We start from the raw sequence: 19,125 nt of genomic DNA on the forward strand, positions 1-19,125 counted from the left end.
CTGGGCACTAAACTGGCATACTTGCAATGCTGGATGGTTCAGAGTGAAAACACCTATAGGCTGACAATAGTAATTGCAGGTGTTGATTAACTCATTGTGCAAAATAATTTCTAAAATGTGGTCACTTTGGGAGGTTTTCTGCTGTTTTTGTACTCTGCAAATTTCATCTGCAAGGTATTCCTGCAAAATCTGCATTGCAAAACCCAAATAGGGCTCTTCCTTTCAAAGCCCTGCTGTGTGGCCAAACAGTAGTTTCTGAAGAAATGTGGTGCATCACCGCATTTGTGAGAAATCTAACATTTCTAATATCCAAACAAAATAAATGGAGGTTTAAAAATTAATACAGACGAAAAGTACGCATATAAAAAATGTTATTTATTGACTTTTTTGGGGTGGTGTGACAAGTTTTTAATCACAAGGAATGGTAACATTTCTGCTGACTAGCATGGAAGGAGTTAAGTTCCAATTGCATATCGAAGTCAGGATGGCAGAGCGGTCTAAGGCGCTGCGTTCAGGTAGCAGTCTCCCCTGGAGGCGTGGGTTCAAATCCCACTTCTGACATCAACATTTAATTTCAAGAAACTTTATCTTCATTTATTGATTAGATGAGGTCAAACAAAACTTAGTAATGTGGTTTTGAAAAATTTCCTGAGAGTCTTTGGAGTGAATCTGAATTTGTCCTCTCAAAAAAGAACTCTAGGAACATCAAACAGATTTTTTGTGCATATGTCTGTTGTTCTTTTGGCACTAGAAAAATCCTTTGGACAGTCAATGAGGAGGGACTATTTCACCTCTTTGTGTTCTCTGTCCCTATTAGGGTAGGGAATCAACCTTCTACAGTGCTGTCATGAAATATATCTAGAAACGGATTTGCTGGTAAGTCTACTTTCATAGTTTTCACCTCATACATCAATAGACCATAACGATACTTAATAAACAAAAACTTAACAAGTAGGTAATCATAGTTTAAAAAATGTGAAATGCCCATGTCATTCTGACATGTTTCAGCACATTTTGGGACAAATGGTCTCACTTTTAACAATCAATAAAATATTTTCTCTAAATTTTTGTCTCTTTTTTGCTCCAATTGTTTGCATCTCATAAAAAATAAAACTTGATGTAACATTATGCATGCAAATTGTGTTTTATGTGCGACCATGACCTATTCTAGAAGCACAGGGTCAGAATTATACTGGTGCATGGAGACAAACTGAAAATGTAAAAATTCAATGGCAAAATTGCTGTCTTTTTCTACTCATTCACAAATAGTTAATGAATGTTATTAAATATGTACAGCAAAATGGAAGGCGTTTCAAATAGAAATCATGCTTCAAAAAACAGTCAAATGAAAAATTATAATATATCCCTCCAGGTGTGACACTTGACATTTGCAGAGTGTCAAACCCCCCAGAAAATGTATAGATATGGCCGAAATAGCTCAGTTGGGAGAGCGTTAGACTGAAGATCTAAAGGTCCCGGGTTTCGGCAAAATGCTTTTTCTTCACCATTTACATTTTAAGGAGATATTAAACAAAGCACATGGACTGATCATGATCAAAAGGCCTAAAAATCTTAACTATCTACAGAAAACAAAATGTTAAAAATTTGAGAAACGGTAACTTTTTCCTTTTGAACACATGAATGTTTTTTAGTAATTTTTCCTCTATTTTGTTTTATTTCAGATTGACTTAGCTGTAAGAGGATTAAAAGGTAACCTGATAGCTGAAACAGACAGCACTTATCAGACACTAGCTGAATGATTATAGTCAGCTTGTTTGACTTTGAAACACTGAGGCATTACTGAGACAAATGTCCTTAAAAAATATGCTGTGGACAAAGTCAAAAAGGCAAAAAACACAAGCTCCACACAGGTCCGTCATCTTTAATTTGAAATATAGGAGGTTTCTACTTTAATGGTGAGACAAAGCATCTACATATTTGACATTGCTCCAGTGAGTAGAGCCCACTTAAAAATGTATGGGTTGCTTGCCTCTGCAAGCAAAAGCTGGGCACTAAACTGGCATACTTGCAATGCTGGATGGTTCAGAGTGAAAACACCTATAGGCTGACAATAGTAATTGCAGGTGTTGATTAACTCATTGTGCAAAATAATTTCTAAAATGTGGTCACTTTGGGAGGTTTTCTGCTGTTTTTGTACTCTGCAAATTTCATCTGCAAGGTATTCCTGCAAAATCTGCATTGCAAAACCCAAATAGGGCTCTTCCTTTCAAAGCCCTGCTGTGTGGCCAAACAGTAGTTTCTGAAGAAATGTGGTGCATCACCGCATTTGTGAGAAATCAAACATTTCTAATATCCAAACAAAATAAATGGAGGTTTAAAAATTAATACAGACGAAAAGTACGCATATAAAAAATGTTATTTATTGACTTTTTTGGGGTGGTGTGACAAGTTTTTAATCACAAGGAATGGTAACATTTCTGCTGACTAGCATGGAAGGAGTTAAGTTCCAATTGCATATCGAAGTCAGGATGGCAGAGCGGTCTAAGGCGCTGCGTTCAGGTAGCAGTCTCCCCTGGAGGCGTGGGTTCAAATCCCACTTCTGACATCAACATTTTATTTCAAGAAACTTTATCTTCATTTATTGATTAGATGAGGTCAAACAAAACTTAGTAATGTGGTTTTGAAAAATTTCCTGAGAGTCTTTGGAGTGAATCTGAATTTGTCCTCTCAAAAAAGAACTCTAGGAACATCAAACAGATTTTTTGTGCATATGTCTGTTGTTCTTTTGGCACTAGAAAAATCCTTTGGACAGTCAATGAGGAGGGACTATTTCACCTCTTTGTGTTCTCTGTCCCTATTAGGGTAGGGAATCAACCTTCTACAGTGCTGTCATGAAATATATCTAGAAACGGATTTGCTGGTAAGTCTACTTTCATAGTTATCACCTCATACATCAATAGACCATAACAATACTTAATAAACAAAAACGTAACAAGTAGGTAATCATAGTTTAAAAAATGTGAAATGCCCATGTCATTCTGACATGTTTCAGCACATTTTGGGACAAATGGTCTCACTTTTAACATTAAAAATCAATAAAATATTTTCTCTAAATTTTTGTCTCTTTTTTGCTCCAATTGTTTGCATCTCATAAAAAATAAAACTTGATGTAACATTATGCATGCAAATTGTGTTTTATGTGCGACCATGACCTATTCTAGAAGCACAGGGTCAGAATTATACTGGTGCATGGAGACAAACTGAAAATGTAAAACTTCAATGGCAAAATTGCTGTCTTTTTCTACTCATTCACAAATAGTTAATGAATGTTATTAAATATGTACAGCAAAATGGAAGGCGTTTCAAATAGAAATCATGCTTCAAAAAACAGTCAAATGAAAAATTATAATATATCCCTCCAGGTGTCACACTTGACATTTGCAGAGTGTCAAAACCCCCAGAAATTGTATAGATATGGCCGAAATAGCTCAGTTGGGAGAGCGTTAGACTGAACATCTAAAGGTCCCTGGTCCAATCCCGGGTTTCGGCAAAATGCTTTTTCTTCACCGTTTACAAGTGGTTCAAATCCCACCTCTGACATCAACTTTTAATTTCAAGAAACTTTTTTCTTCATTTATTGATTAGATGAGGTCAAACAAAACTTAGTAATGTGGTTTTGAAAAATTTCCTGAGAGTCTTTGGAGTGAATCTGAATTTGTCCTCTCAAAAAAGAACTGTAGGAACATCAAACAGATTTTTTGTGCATATGTCTGTTGTTCTTTTGGCACTAGAAAAATCCTTTGGACAGTCAATGAGGAGGGACTATTTCACCTCTTTGTGTTCTCTGTCCCTATTAGGGTAGGGAATCAACCTTCTACAGTGCTGTCATGAAATATATCTAGAAACGGATTTGCTGGTAAGTCTACTTTCATAGTTTTCACCTCATACATCAATAGACCATAACGATACTTAATAAACAAAAACGTAACAAGTAGGTAATCATAGTTTAAAAAATGTGAAATGCCCATGTCATTCTGACATGTTTCAGCACATTTTGGGACAAATGGTCTCACTTTTAACATTAAAAATCAATAAAATATTTTCTCTAAATTTTTGTCTCTTTTTTGCTCCAATTGTTTGCATCTCATAAAAAATAAAACTTGATGTAACATTATGCATGCAAATTGTGTTTTATGTGCGACCATGACCTATTCTAGAAGCACAGGGTCAGAATTATACTGGTGCATGGAGACAAACTGAAAATGTAAAAATTCAATGGCAAAATTGCTGTCTTTTTCTACTCATTCACAAATAGTTAATGAATGTTATTAAATATGTACAGCAAAATGGAAGGTGTTTCAAATAGAAATCATGCTTCAAAAAACAGTCAAATGAAAAATTATAATATATCCCTCCAGGTGTGACACTTGACATTTGCAGAGTGTCAAACCCCCCAGAAAATGTATAGATATGGCTGAAATAGCTCAGTTGGGAGAGCGTTAGACTGAAGATCTAAAGGTCCTTGGTCCAATCCCGGGTTTCGGCAAAATGCTTTTTCTTCACCGTTTACAAGTGGTTCAAATCCCACCTCTGACATCAACTTTTAATTTCAAGAAACTTTTTTCTTCATTTATTGATTAGATGAGGTCAAACAAAACTTAGTAATGTGGTTTTGAAAAATTTCCTGAGAGTCTTTGGAGTGAATCTGAATTTGTCCTCTCAAAAAAGAACTGTAGGAACATCAAACAGATTTTTTGTGCATATGTCTGTTGTTCTTTTGGCACTAGAAAAATCCTTTGGACAGTCAATGAGGAGGGACTATTTCACCTCTTTGTGTTCTCTGTCCCTATTAGGGTAGGGAATCAACCTTCTACAGTGCTGTCATGAAATATATCTAGAAACGGATTTGCTGGTAAGTCTACTTTCATAGTTTTCACCTCATACATCAATAGACCATAACGATACTTAATAAACAAAAATTTAACAAGTAGGTAATCATAGTTTAAAAAATGTGAAATGCCCATGTCCTTCTGACATGTTTCAGCACATTTTGGGACAAATGGTCTCACTTTTAACATTAACAATCAATAAAATATTTTCTCTAAATTTTTGTCTCTTTTTTGCTCCAATTGTTTGCATCTCATAAAAAATAAAACTTGATGTAACATTATGCATGCAAATTGTGTTTTATGTGCGACCATGACCTATTCTAGAAGCACAGGGTCAGAATTATACTGGTGCATGGAGACAAACTGAAAATGTAAAAATTCAATGGCAAAATTGCTGTCTTTTTCTACTCATTCACAAATAGTTAATGAATGTTATTAAATATGTACAACAAAATGGAAGGCGTTTCAAATAGAAATCATGCTTCAAAAAACAGTCAAATGAAAAATTATAATATATCCCTCCAGGTGTGACACTTGACATTTGCAGAGTGTCAAACCCCCCAGAAAATGTATAGATATGGCCGAAATAGCTCAGTTGGGAGAGTGTTAGACTGAAGATCTAAAGGTCCCTGGTCCAATCCCGGGTTTTGGCAAAATGCTTTTTCTTCACCGTTTACATTTTAAGGAGATATTAAACAAAGCACATGGACTGATCATGATCAAAAGGCCTAAAAATCTTAACTATCTACAGAAAACAAAATGTTAAAAATTTGAGAAACGGTAACTTTTTCCTTTTGAACACATGAATGTTTTTTAGTAATTTTTCCTCTATTTTGTTTTATTTCAGATTGACTTAGCTGTAAAAGGATTAAAAGGTAACCTGATAGCTGAAACAGACAGCACTTATCAGACACTAGCTGAATGATTATAGTCAGCTTGTTTGACTTTGAAACACTGAGGCATTACTGAGACAAATGTCCTTAAAAAATATGCTGTGGACAAAGTCAAAAAGGCAAAAAACACAAGCTCCACACAGGTCCGTCATCTTCAATTTGAAATATAGGAGGTTTCTACTTTAATGGTGAGACAAAGCATCTACATATTTGACATTGCTCCAGTGAGTAGAGCCCACTTAAAAATGTATGGGTTGCTTGTCTCTGCAAGCAAAAGCTGGGCACTAAACTGGCATACTTGCAATGCTGGATGGTTCAGAGTGAAAACACCTATAGGCTGACAATAGTAATTGCAGGTGTTGATTAACTCATTGTGCAAAATAATTTCTAAAATGTGGTCACTTTGGGAGGTTTTCCGCTGTTTTGGTACTCTGCAAATTTCATCTGCAAGGTATTCCTGCAAAATCTGCATTGCAAAACCCAAATAGGGCTCTTCCTTTCAAATCCCTGCTGTGTGGCCAAACAGTAGTTTCTGAAGAAATGTGGTGCATCACCGCATTTGTGAGAAATCTAACATTTCTAATATCCAAACAAAATAAATGGAGGTTTAAAAATTAATGCAGACGAAAAGTACGCATATAAAAAATGTTATTTATTGACTTTTTGGGGTGGTGTGACAAGTTTTTAATCACAAGGAATGGTAACATTTCTGCTGACTAGCATGGAAGGAGTTAAGTTCCAATTGCATATCAAAGTCAGGATGGCCGAGCGGTCTAAGGCGCTGCATTCAGGTGGAGTTGTGTGTTCAAATCCCACTTTTGACATCAACATTTAATTTCAAGAAACTTTATCTTCATTTATTGATTAGATGAGGTCAAACAAAACTTAGTAATGTGGTTTTGAAAAATTTCCTGAGAGTCTTTGGAGTGAATCTGAATTTGTCCTCTCAAAAAAGTACTCTAGGAACATCAAACAGATTTTTTGTGCATATGTCTGTTGTTCTTTTGGCACTAGAAAAATCCTTTGGACAGTCAATGAGGAGGGACTATTTCACCTCTTTGTGTTCTCTGTCCCTATTAGGGTAGGGAATCAACCTTCTACAGTACTGTCATGAAATATATCTAGAAACGGATTTGCTGGTAAGTCTACTTTCATAGTTTTCACCTCATACATCAATAGACCATAACGATACTTAATAAACAAAAACTTAACAAGTAGGTAATCATAGTTTAAAAAATGTGAAATGCCCATGTCATTCTGACATGTTTCAGCACATTTTGGGACAAATGGTCTCACTTTTAACATTAACAATCAATAAAATATTTTCTCTAAATTTTTGTCTCTATTTTGCTCCAATTGTTTGCATCTCATAAAAAATAAATCTTGATGTAACATTATGCATGCAAATTGTGTTTTATGTGCGACCATGACCTATTCTAGAAGCACAGGGTTAGAATTATACTGGTGCATGGAGACAAACTGAAAATGTAAAACTTCAATGGCAAAATTGCTGTCTTTTTCTACTCATTCACAAATAGTTAATGAATGTTATTAAATATGTACAGCAAAATGGAAGGCGTTTCAAATAGAAATCATGCTTCAAAAAACAGTCAAATGAAAAATTATAATATATCCCTCCAGGTGTGACACTTGACATTTGCAGAGTGTCAAACCCCCCAGAAAAGGTATAGATATGGCCGAAATAGCTCAGTTGGGAGAGCGTTAGACTGAAGATCCAAAGGTCCCTGTTCCAATCCCGGGTTTCGGCAAAATGCTTTTTCTTCACCGTTTACAAGTGGTTCAAATCCCACCTCTGACATCAACTTTTAATTTCAAGAAACTTTTTTCTTCATTTATTGATTAGATGAGGTCAAACAAAACTTAGTAATGTGGTTTTGAAAAATTTCCTGAGAGTCTTTGGAGTGAATCTGAATTTGTCCTCACAAAAAAGAACTCTAGGAACATCAAACAGATTTTTTGTGCATATGTCTGTTGTTCTTTTGGCACTAGAAAAATCCTTTGGACAGTCAATGAGGAGGGACTATTTCACCTCTTTGTGTTCTCTGTCCCTATTAGGGTAGGGAATCAACCTTCTACAGTGCTGTCATGAAATATATCTAGAAACGGATTTGCTGGTAAGTCTACTTTCATAGTTTTCACCTCATACATCAATAGGCCATAACGATACTTAATAAACAAAAACTTAACAAGTAGGTAATCATAGTTTAAAAAATGTGAAATGCCCATGTCATTCTGACATGTTTCAGCACATTTTGGGACAAATGGTCTCACTTTTAACAATCAATAAAATATTTTCTCTAAATTTTTGTCTCTTTTTTGCTCCAATTGTTTGCATCTCATAAAAAATAAAACTTGATGTAACATTATGCATGCAAATTGTGTTTTATGTGCGACCATGACCTATTCTAGAAGCACAGGGTCAGAATTATACTGGTGCATGGAGACAAACTGAAAATGTAAAAATTCAATGGCAAAATTGCTGTCTTTTTCTACTCATTCACAAATAGTTAATGAATGTTATTAAATATGTACAGCAAAATGGAAGGCGTTTCAAATAGAAATCATGCTTCAAAAAACAGTCAAATGAAAAATTATAATATATCCCTCCAGGTGTGACACTTGACATTTGCAGAGTGTCAAACCCCCCAGAAAATGTATAGATATGGCCGAAATTGCTCAGTTGGGAGAGCGTTAGACTGAAGATCTCAAGGTCGCTGGTCCAATCCCGGGTTTCGGCAAAATGCTTTTTCTTCACCGTTTACATTTTAAGGAGATATTAAACAAAGCACATGGACTGATCATGATCAAAAGGCCTAAAAATCTTAACTGTCTACAGAAAACAAAATGTTAAAAATTTGAGAAATGGTAACTTTTTCCTTTTGAACACATGAATGTTTTTTAGTAATTTTTCCTCTATTTTGTTTTATTTCAGATTGACTTAGCTGTAAGAGGATTAAAAGGTAACCTGATAGCTGAAACAGACAGCACTTATCAGACACTAGCTGAATGATTATAGTCAGCTTGTTTGACTTTAAAACACTGAGGCATTACTGAGACAAATGTCCTTAAAAAATATGCTGTGGACAAAGTCAAAAAGGCAAAAAACACAAGCTCCACACAGGTCCGTCATCTTTAATTTGAAATATAGGAGGTTTCTACTTTAATGGTGAGACAAAGCATCTACATATTTGACATTGCTCCAGTGAGTAGAGTCCACTTAAAAATGTATGGGTTGCTTGCCTCTGCAAGCAAAAGCTGGGCACTAAACTGGCATACTTGCAATGCTGGATGGTTCAGAGTGAAAACACCTATAGGCTGACAATAGTAATTGCAGGTGTTGATTAACTCATTGTGCAAAATAATTTCTAAAATGTGGTCACTTTGGGAGGTTTTCTGCTGTTTTGGTACTCTGCAAATTTCATCTGCAAGGTATTCCTGCAAAATCTGCATTGCAAAACCCAAATAGGGCTCTTCCTTTCAAAGCCCTGCTGTGTGGCCAAACAGTAGTTTCTGAAGAAATGTGGTGCATCACCGTATTTGTGAGAAATCTAACATTTCTAATATCCAAACAAAATAAATGGAGGTTTAAAAATTAATGCAGACGAAAAGTACGCATATAAAAAATGTTATTTATTGACTTTTTTGGGGTGGTGTGACAAGTTTGTAATCACAAGGAATGGTAACATTTCTGCTGACTAGCATGGAAGGAGTTAAGTTCCAATTGCATATCGAAGTCAGGATGGCCGAGCGGTCAAAGGCGCAGCGTTCAGGTCGAATTCTCCCCTGGAGGCGTGGGTTCAAATCCCACTTTTGACATCAACATTTAATTTCAAGAAACTTTATCTTCATTTATTGATTAGATGAGGTCAAACAAAACTTAGTAATGTGGTTTTGAAAAATTTCCTGAGAGTCTTTGGAGTGAATCTGAATTTGTCCTCTCAAAAAAGAACTCTAGGAACATCAAACAGATTTTTTGTGCATATGTCTGTTGTTCTTTTGGCACTAGAAAAATCCTTTGGACAGTCAATGAGGAGGGACTATTTCACCTCTTTGTGTTCTCTGTCCCTATTAGGGTAGGGAATCAACCTTCTACAGTGCTGTCATGAAATATATCTAGAAACGGATTTGCTGGTAAGTCTACTTTCATAGTTTTCACCTCATACATCAATAGACCATAACGATACTTAATAAACAAAAACTTAACAAGTAGGTAATCATAGTTTAAAAAATGTGAAATGCCCATGTCATTCTGACATGTTTCAGCACATTTTGGGACAAATGGTCTCACTTTTAACAATCAATAAAATATTTTCTCTAAATTTTTGTCTCTTTTTTGCTCCAATTGTTTGCATCTCATAAAAAATAAAACTTGATGTAACATTATGCATGCAAATTGTGTTTTATGTGCGACCATGACCTATTCTAGAAGCACAGGGTCAGAATTATACTGGTGCATGGAGACAAACTGAAAATGTAAAAATTCAATGGCAAAATTGCTGTCTTTTTCTACTCATTCACAAATAGTTAATGAATGTTATTAAATATGTACAGCAAAATGGAAGGCGTTTCAAATAGAAATCATGCTTCAAAAAACAGTCAAATGAAAAATTATAATATATCCCTCCAGGTGTGACACTTGACATTTGCAGAGTGTCAAACCCCCCAGAAAATGTATAGATATGGCCGAAATAGCTCAGTTGGGAGAGCGTTAGACTGAATATCTAAAGGTCCCGGGTTTCGGCAAAATGCTTTTTCTTCACCATTTACATTTTAAGGAGATATTAAACAAAGCACATGGACTGATCATGATCAAAAGGCCTAAAAATCTTAACTATCTACAGAAAACAAAATGTTAAAAATTTGAGAAACGGTAACTTTTTCCTTTTGAACACATGAATGTTTTTTAGTAATTTTTCCTCTATTTTGTTTTATTTCAGATTGACTTAGCTGTAAGAGGATTAAAAGGTAACCTGATAGCTGAAACAGACAGCACTTATCAGACACTAGCTGAATGATTATAGTCAGCTTGTTTGACTTTGAAACACTGAGGCATTACTGAGACAAATGTCCTTAAAAAATATGCTGTGGACAAAGTCAAAAAGGCAAAAAACACAAGCTCCACACAGGTCCGTCATCTTTAATTTGAAATATAGGAGGTTTCTACTTTAATGGTGAGACAAAGCATCTACATATTTGACATTGCTCCAGTGAGTAGAGCCCACTTAAAAATGTATGGGTTGCTTGCCTCTGCAAGCAAAAGCTGGGCACTAAACTGGCATACTTGCAATGCTGGATGGTTCAGAGTGAAAACACCTATAGGCTGACAATAGTAATTGCAGGTGTTGATTAACTCATTGTGCAAAATAATTTCTAAAATGTGGTCACTTTGGGAGGTTTTCTGCTATTTTGGTACTCTGCAAATTTCATCTGCAAGGTATTCCTGCAAAATCTGCATTGCAAAACCCAAATAGGGCTCTTCCTTTCAAAGCCCTGCTGTGTGGCCAAACAGTAGTTTCTGAAGAAATGTGGTGCATCACCGTATTTGTGAGAAATCTAACATTTCTAATATCCAAACAAAATAAATGGAGGTTTAAAAATTAATGCAGACGAAAAGTACGCATATAAAAAATGTTATTTATTGACTTTTTTGGGGTGGTGTGACAAGTTTGTAATCACAAGGAATGGTAACATTTCTGCTGACTAGCATGGAAGGAGTTAAGTTCCAATTGCATATCAAAGTCAGGATGGCCGAGCGGTCTAAGGCGCAACGTTCAGGTCGCAGTCTCCCCTGGAGGAGTGGGTTCAAATCCCACTTCTGACATCAACATTTAATTTCAAGAAACTTTATCTTCATTTATTGATTAGATGAGGTCAAACAAAACTTAGTAATGTGGTTTTGAAAAATTTCCTGAGAGTCTTTGGAGTGAATCTGAATTTGTCCTCTCAAAAAAGAACTCTAGGAACATCAAACACATTTTTTGTGCATATGTCTGTTGTTCTTTTGGCACTAGAAAAATCCTTTGGACAGTCAATGAGGAGGGACTATTTCACCTCTTTGTGTTCTCTGTCCCTATTAGGGTAGGGAATCAACCTTCTACAGTGCTGTCATGAAATATATCTAGAAACGGATTTGCTGGTAAGTCTACTTTCATAGTTTTCACCTCATACATCAATAGACCATAACGATACTTAATAAACAAAAACTTAACAAGTAGGTAATCATAGTTTAAAAAATGTGAAATGCCCATATCATTCTGACATGTTTCAGCACATTTTGGGACAAATGGTCTCACTTTTAACAATCAATAAAATATTTTCTCTAAATTTTTGTCTCTTTTTTGCTCCAATTGTTTGCATCTCATAAAAAATAAAACTTGATGTAACATTATGCATGCAAATTGTGTTTTATGTGCGACCATGACCTATTCTAGAAGCACAGGGTCAGAATTATACTGGTGCATGGAGACAAACTGAAAATGTAAAAATTCAATGGCAAAATTGCTGTCTTTTTCTACTCATTCACAAATAGTTAATGAATGTTATTAAATATGTACAGCAAAATGGAAGGCGTTTCAAATAGAAATCATGCTTCAAAAAACACTCAAATGAAAAATTATAATATATCCCTCCAGGTGTGACACTTGACATTTGCAGAGTGTCATACCCCCCAGAAAATGTATAGATATGGCCGAAATAGCTCAGTTGGGAGAGCATTAGACTGAAGATCTAAAGGTCCCGGGTTTTGGCAAAATGCTTTTTCTTCACCATTTACATTTTAAGGAGATGTGCATCACCGCATTTGTGAGAAATCTAACATTTCTAATATCCAAACAAAATAAATGGAGGTTTAAAAATTAATGCAGACGAAAAGTACGCATATAAAAAATGTTATTTATTGACTTTTTTGGGGTGGTGTGACAAGTTTTTAATCACAAGGAATGGTAACATTTCTGCTGACTAGCATGGAAGGAGTTAAGTTCCAATTGCATATCGAAGTCAGGATGGCCGAGCGGTCTAAGGCGCTGCGTTCAGGTCGCAGTCTCCCCTGGAGGCATGTAATGTGGTTTTGAAAAATTTCCTGAGAGTCTTTGGAGTGAATCTGAATTTGTCCTCTCAAAAAAGAACTCTAGGAACATCAAACAGATTTTTTGTGCATATGTCTGTTGTTCTTTTGGCACTAGAAAAATCCTTTGGACAGTCAATGAGGAGGGACTATTTCACCTCTTTGTGTTCTCTGTCCCTATTAGGGTAGGGAATCAACCTTCTACAGTGCTGTCATGAAATATATCTAGAAACGGATTTGCTGGTAAGTCTACTTTCATAGTTTTCACCTCATACATCAATAGACCATAACGATACTTAATTAACAAAAACTTAACAAGTAGGTAACCATAGTTTAAAAAATGTGAAATGCCCATGTCATTCTGACATGTTTCAGCACATTTTGGGACAAATGGTCTCACTTTTAACAATCAATAAAATATTTTCTCTAAATTTTTGTCTCTTTTTTGCTCCAATTGTTTGCATCTCATAAAAAATAAAACTTGATGTAACATTATGCATGCAAATTGTGTTTTATGTGCGACCATGACCTATTCTAGAAGCACAGGGTCAGAATTATACTGGTGCATGGAGACAAACTGAAAATGTAAAAATTCAATGGCAAAATTGCTGTCTTTTTCTACTCATTCACAAATAGTCAATGAATGTTATTAAATATGTACAGCAAAATGGAAGGCGTTTCAAATAGAAATCATGCTTCAAAAAACAGTCAAATGAAAAATTATAATATATCCCTCCAGGTGTGACACTTGACATTTGCAGAGTGTCAAACCCCCCAGAAAATGTATAGATATGGCCGAAATAGCTCAGTTGGGAGAGCGTTAGACTGAACATCTAAAGGTCCCTAGTCCAATCCCGGGTTTCGGCAAAATGCTTTTTCTTCACCGTTTACATTTTAAGGAGATATTAAACAAAGCACATGGACTGATCATGATCAAAAGGCCTAAAAATCTTAACTATCTACAGAAAACAAAATGTTAAAAATTTGAGAAACGGTAACTTTTTCCTTTTGAACACATGAATGTTTTTTAGTAATTTTTCCTCTATTTTGTTTTATTTCAGATTGACTTAGCTGTAAGAGGATTAAAAGGTAACCTGATAGCTGAAACAGACAGCACTTATCAGACACTAGCTGAATGATTATAGTCAGCTTGTTTGACTTTGAAACACTGAGGCATTACTGAGACAAATGTCCTTAAAAAATATGCTGTGGACAAAGTCAAAAAGGCAAAAAACACAAGCTCCACACAGGTCCGTCATCTTTAATTTGAAATATAGGAGGTTTCTACTTTAATGGTGAGACAAAGCATCTACATATTTGACATTGCTCCAGTGAGTAGAGCCCACTTAAAAATGTATGGGTTGCTTGTCTCTGCAAGCAAAAGCTGGGCACTAAACTGGCATACTTGCAATGCTGGATGGTTCAGAGTGAAATCACCTATAGGCTGACAATAGTAATTGCAGGTGTTGATTAACTCATTGTGCAAAATAATTTCTAAAATGTGGTCACTTTGGGAGGTTTTCTGCTGTTTTGGTACTCTGCAAATTTCATCTGCAAGGTATTCCTGCAAAATCTGCATTGCAAAACCCAAATAGGGCTCTTCCTTTCAAAGCCCTGCTGTGTGGCCAAACAGTAGTTTCTGAAGAAATGTGGTGCATCACCGCATTTGTGAGAAATCTAACATTTCTAATATCCAAACAAAATAAATGGAGGTTTAAAAATTAATGCAGACGAAAAGTACGCATATAAAAAATGTTATTTATTGACTTTTTTGGGGTGGTGTGACAAGTTTTTAATCACAAGGAATGGTAACATTTCTGCTGACTAGCATGGAAGGAGTTAAGTTCCAATTTCATATCGAAGTCAGGATGGCCGAGCGGTCTAAGGCGCTGCGTTCAGGTCGCAGTCTCTCCTGGAGGCGTGTGTTCAAATCCCACTTCTGACATCAACATTTAATTTCAAGAAACTTTATCTTCATGTAATGTGGTTTTGAAAAATTTCCCGAGAGTCTTTGGAGTGAATCTGAATTTGTCCTCTCAAAAAAGAACTCTAGGAACATCAAACAGATTTTTTGTGCATATGTCTGTTGTTCTTTTGGCACTAGAAAAATCCTTTGGACAGTCAATGAGGAGGGACTATTTCACCTCTTTGTGTTCTCTGTCCCTATTAGGGTAGGGAATCAACCTTCTACAGTGCTGTCATGAAATATATCTAGAAACAGATTTTCTGGTAAGTCTACTTTCATAGTTTTCACCTCACACATCAATAGACCATAACGATATTTAATAAACAAAAACTTAACAAGTAGGTAATCATAGTTTAAAAAATGTGAAATGCCCATGTCATTCTGACATGTTTCAGCACATTTTGGGACAAATGGTCTCACTTTTAACAATCAATAAAATATTTTCTCTAAATTTTTGTCTCTTTTTTGCTCCAATTGTTTGCATCTCATAAAAAATAAAACTTGATGTAACATTATGCATGCAAATTGTGTTTTATGTGCGACCATGACCTATTCTAGAAGCACAGGGTCAGAATTATACTGGTGCATGGAGACAAACTGAAAATGTAAAAATTCAATGGCAAAATTGCTGTCTTTTTCTACTCATTCACAAATAGTTAATGAATGTTATTAAATATGTACAGCAAAATGGAAGGCGTTTCAAATAGAAATCATGCTTCAAAAAACAGTCAAATGAAAAATTATAATATATCCCTCCAGGTGTGACACTTGACATTTGCAGAGTGTCAAACCCCCCAGAAAATGTATAGATATGGCCGAAATAGCTCAGTTGGGAGAGCGTTAGACTGAACATCTAAAGGTCCCTGGTCCAATCCTGGGTTTTGGCAAAATGCTTTTTCTTCACCGTTTACATTTTAAGGAGATATTAAACAAAGCACATGGACTGATCATGATCAAAAGGCCTAAAAATCTTAACTATCTACAGAAAACAAAATGTTAAAAATTTGAGAAACGGTAACTTTTTCCTTTTGAACACATGAATGTTTTTTAGTAATTTTTCCTCTATTTTGTTTTATTTCAGATTGACTTAGCTGTAAGAGGATTAAAAGGTAACCTGATAGCTGAAACAGACAGCACTTATCAGACACTAGCTGAATGATTATAGTCAGCTTGTTTGACTTTGAAACACTGAGGCATTACTGAGACAAATGTCCTTAAAAAATATGCTGTGGACAAAGTCAAAAAGGCAAAAAACACAAGCTCCACACAGGTCCGTCATCTTTAATTTGAAATATAGGAGGTTTCTACTTTAATGGTGAGACAAAGCATCTACATATTTGACATTGCTCCAGTGAGTAGAGCCCACTTAAAAATGTATGGGTTGCTTGTCTCTGCAAGCAAAAGCTGGGCACTAAACTGGCATACTTGCAATGCTGGATGGTTCAGAGTGAAAACACCTATAGGCTGACAATAGTAATTGCAGGTGTTGATTAACTCATTGTGCAAAATAATTTCTAAAATGTGGTCACTTTGGGAGGTTTTCTGCTGTTTTGGTACTCTGCAAATTTCATCTGCAAGGTATTCCTGCAAAATCTGCATTGCAAAACCCAAATAGGGCTCTTCCTTTCAAAGCCCTGCTGTGTGGCCAAACAGTAGTTTCTGAAGAAATGTGGTGCATCACCGCATTTGTGAGAAATCTAACATTTCTAATATCCAAACAAAATAAATGGAGGTTTAAAAATTAATGCAGACGAAAAGTACGCATATAAAAAATGTTATTTATTGACTTTTTTGGGGTGGTGTGACAAGTTTTTAATCACAAGGAATGGTAACATTTCTGCTGACTAGCATGGAAGGAGTTAAGTTCCAATTGCATATCGAAGTCAGGATGGCCAAGTGGTCTAAGGCGCTGCGTTTAGGTCGCAGTCTCCCCTGGAGGCATGTAATGTGGTTTTGAAAAATTTCCTGAGAGTCTTTGGAGTGAATCTGAATTTGTCCTCTCAAAAAAGAACTCTAGGAACATCAAACAGATTTTTTGTGCATATGTCTGTTGTTCTTTTGGCACTAGAAAAATCCTTTGGACAGTCAATGAGGAGGGACTATTTCACCTCTTTGTGTTCTCTGTCCCTATTAGGGTAGGGAATCAACCTTCTACATTGCTGTCATGAAATATATCTAGAAACGGATTTGCTGGTAAGTCTACTTTCATAGTTTTCACCTCACACATCAATAGACCATAACGATATTTAATAAACAAAAACTTAACAAGTAGGTAATCATAGTTTAAAAAATGTGAAATGCCCATGTCATTCTGACATGTTTCAGCACATTTTGGGACAAATGGTCTCACTTTTAACAATCAATAAAATATTTTCTCTAAATTTTTGTCTCTTTTTTGCTCCAATTGTTTGCATCTCATAAAAAATAAAACTTGATGTAACATTATGCATGCAAATTGTGTTTTATGTGCGACCATGACCTATTCTAGAAGCACAGGGTCAGAATTATACTGGTGCATGGAGACAAACTGAAAATGTAAAAATTCAATGGCAAAATTGCTGTCTTTTTCTACTCATTCACAAATAGTTAATGAATGTTATTAAATATGTACAGCAAAATGGAAGGCGTTTCAAATAGAAATCATGCTTCAAAAAACAGTCAAATGAAAAATTATAATATATCCCTCCAGGTGTGACACTTGACATTTGCAGAGTGTCAAACCCCCCAGAAAATGTATAGATATGGCCGAAATAGCTCAGTTGGGAGAGCGTTAGACTGAACATCTAAAGGTCCCTAGTCCAATCCCGGGTTTCGGCAAAATGCTTTTTCTTCACCGTTTACATTTTAAGGAGATATTAAACAAAGCACATGGACTGATCATGATCAAAAGGCCTAAAAATCTTAACTATCTACAGAAAACAAAATGTTAAAAATTTGAGAAACGGTAACTTTTTCCTTTTGAACACATGAATGTTTTTTAGTAATTTTTCCTCTATTTTGTTTTATTTCAGATTGACTTAGCTGTAAGAGGATTAAAAGGTAACCTGATAGCTGAAACAGACAGCACTTATCAGACACTAGCTGAATGATTATAGTCAGCTTGTTTGACTTTGAAACACTGAGGCATTACTGAGACAAATGTCCTTAAAAAATATGCTGTGGACAAAGTCAAAAAGGCAAAAAACTCAAGCTCCACACAGGTCCGTCATCTTTAATTTGAAATATAGGAGGTTTCTACTTTAATGGTGAGACAAAGCATCTACATATTTGACATTGCTCCAGTGAGTAGAGCCCACTTAAAAATGTATGGGTTGCTTGTCTCTGCAAGCAAAAGCTGGGCACTAAACTGGCATACTTGCAATGCTGGATGGTTCAGAGTGAAAACACCTATAGGCTGACAATAGTAATTGCAGGTGTTGATTAACTCATTGTGCAAAATAATTTCTAAAATGTGGTCACTTTGGGAGGTTTTCTGCTGTTTTGGTACTCTGCAAATTTCATCTGCAAGGTATTCCTGCAAAATCTGCATTGCAAAACCCAAATAGGGCTCTTCCTTTCAAAGCCCTGCTGTGTGGCCAAACAGTAGTTTCTGAAGAAATGTGGTGCATCACCGCATTTGTGAGAAATCTAACATTTCTAATATCCAAACAAAATAAATGGAGGTTTAAAAATTAATGCAGACGAAAAGTACGCATATAAAAAATGTTATTTATTGACTTTTTTGGGGTGGTGTGACAAGTTTTTAATCACAAGGAATGGTAACATTTCTGCTGACTAGCATGGAAGGAGTTAAGTTCCAATTGCATATCGAAGTCAAGATGGCTGAGTGGTCTAATGCGCTGCGTTTAGGTTGCAGTTTCCCCTGGAGGCGTGGGTTCAAATCCCACTTCTGACATCAACATTTAATTTCAAGAAACTTTATCTTCATGTAATGTGGTTTTGAAAAATTTCCTGAGAGTCTTTGGAGTGAATCTGAATTTGTCCTCTCAAAAAAGAACTCTAGGAACATCAAACAGATTTTTTGTGCATATGTCTGTTGTTCTTTTGGCACTAGAAAAATCCTTTGGACAGTCAATGAGGAGGGACTATTTCACCTCTTTGTGTTCTCTGTCCCTATTAGGGTAGGGAATCAACCTTCTACAGTGCTGTCATGAAATATATCTAGAAACGGATTTGCTGGTAAGTCTACTTTCATAGTTTTCACCTCATACATCAATAGACCATAACGATATTTAATAAACAAAAACTTAACAAGTAGGTAATCATAGTTTAAAAAATGTGAAATGCCCATGTCATTCTGACATGTTTCAGCACATTTTGGGACAAATGGTC

Source organism: Dendrobates tinctorius, unplaced genomic scaffold, assembly GCF_039654945.1.
Source record: "Dendrobates tinctorius isolate UK_male_01 unplaced genomic scaffold, ASM3965494v1 ptg000350l, whole genome shotgun sequence".
In the NCBI taxonomy this organism is placed as follows: Eukaryota; Metazoa; Chordata; class Amphibia; order Anura; family Dendrobatidae; genus Dendrobates; species Dendrobates tinctorius.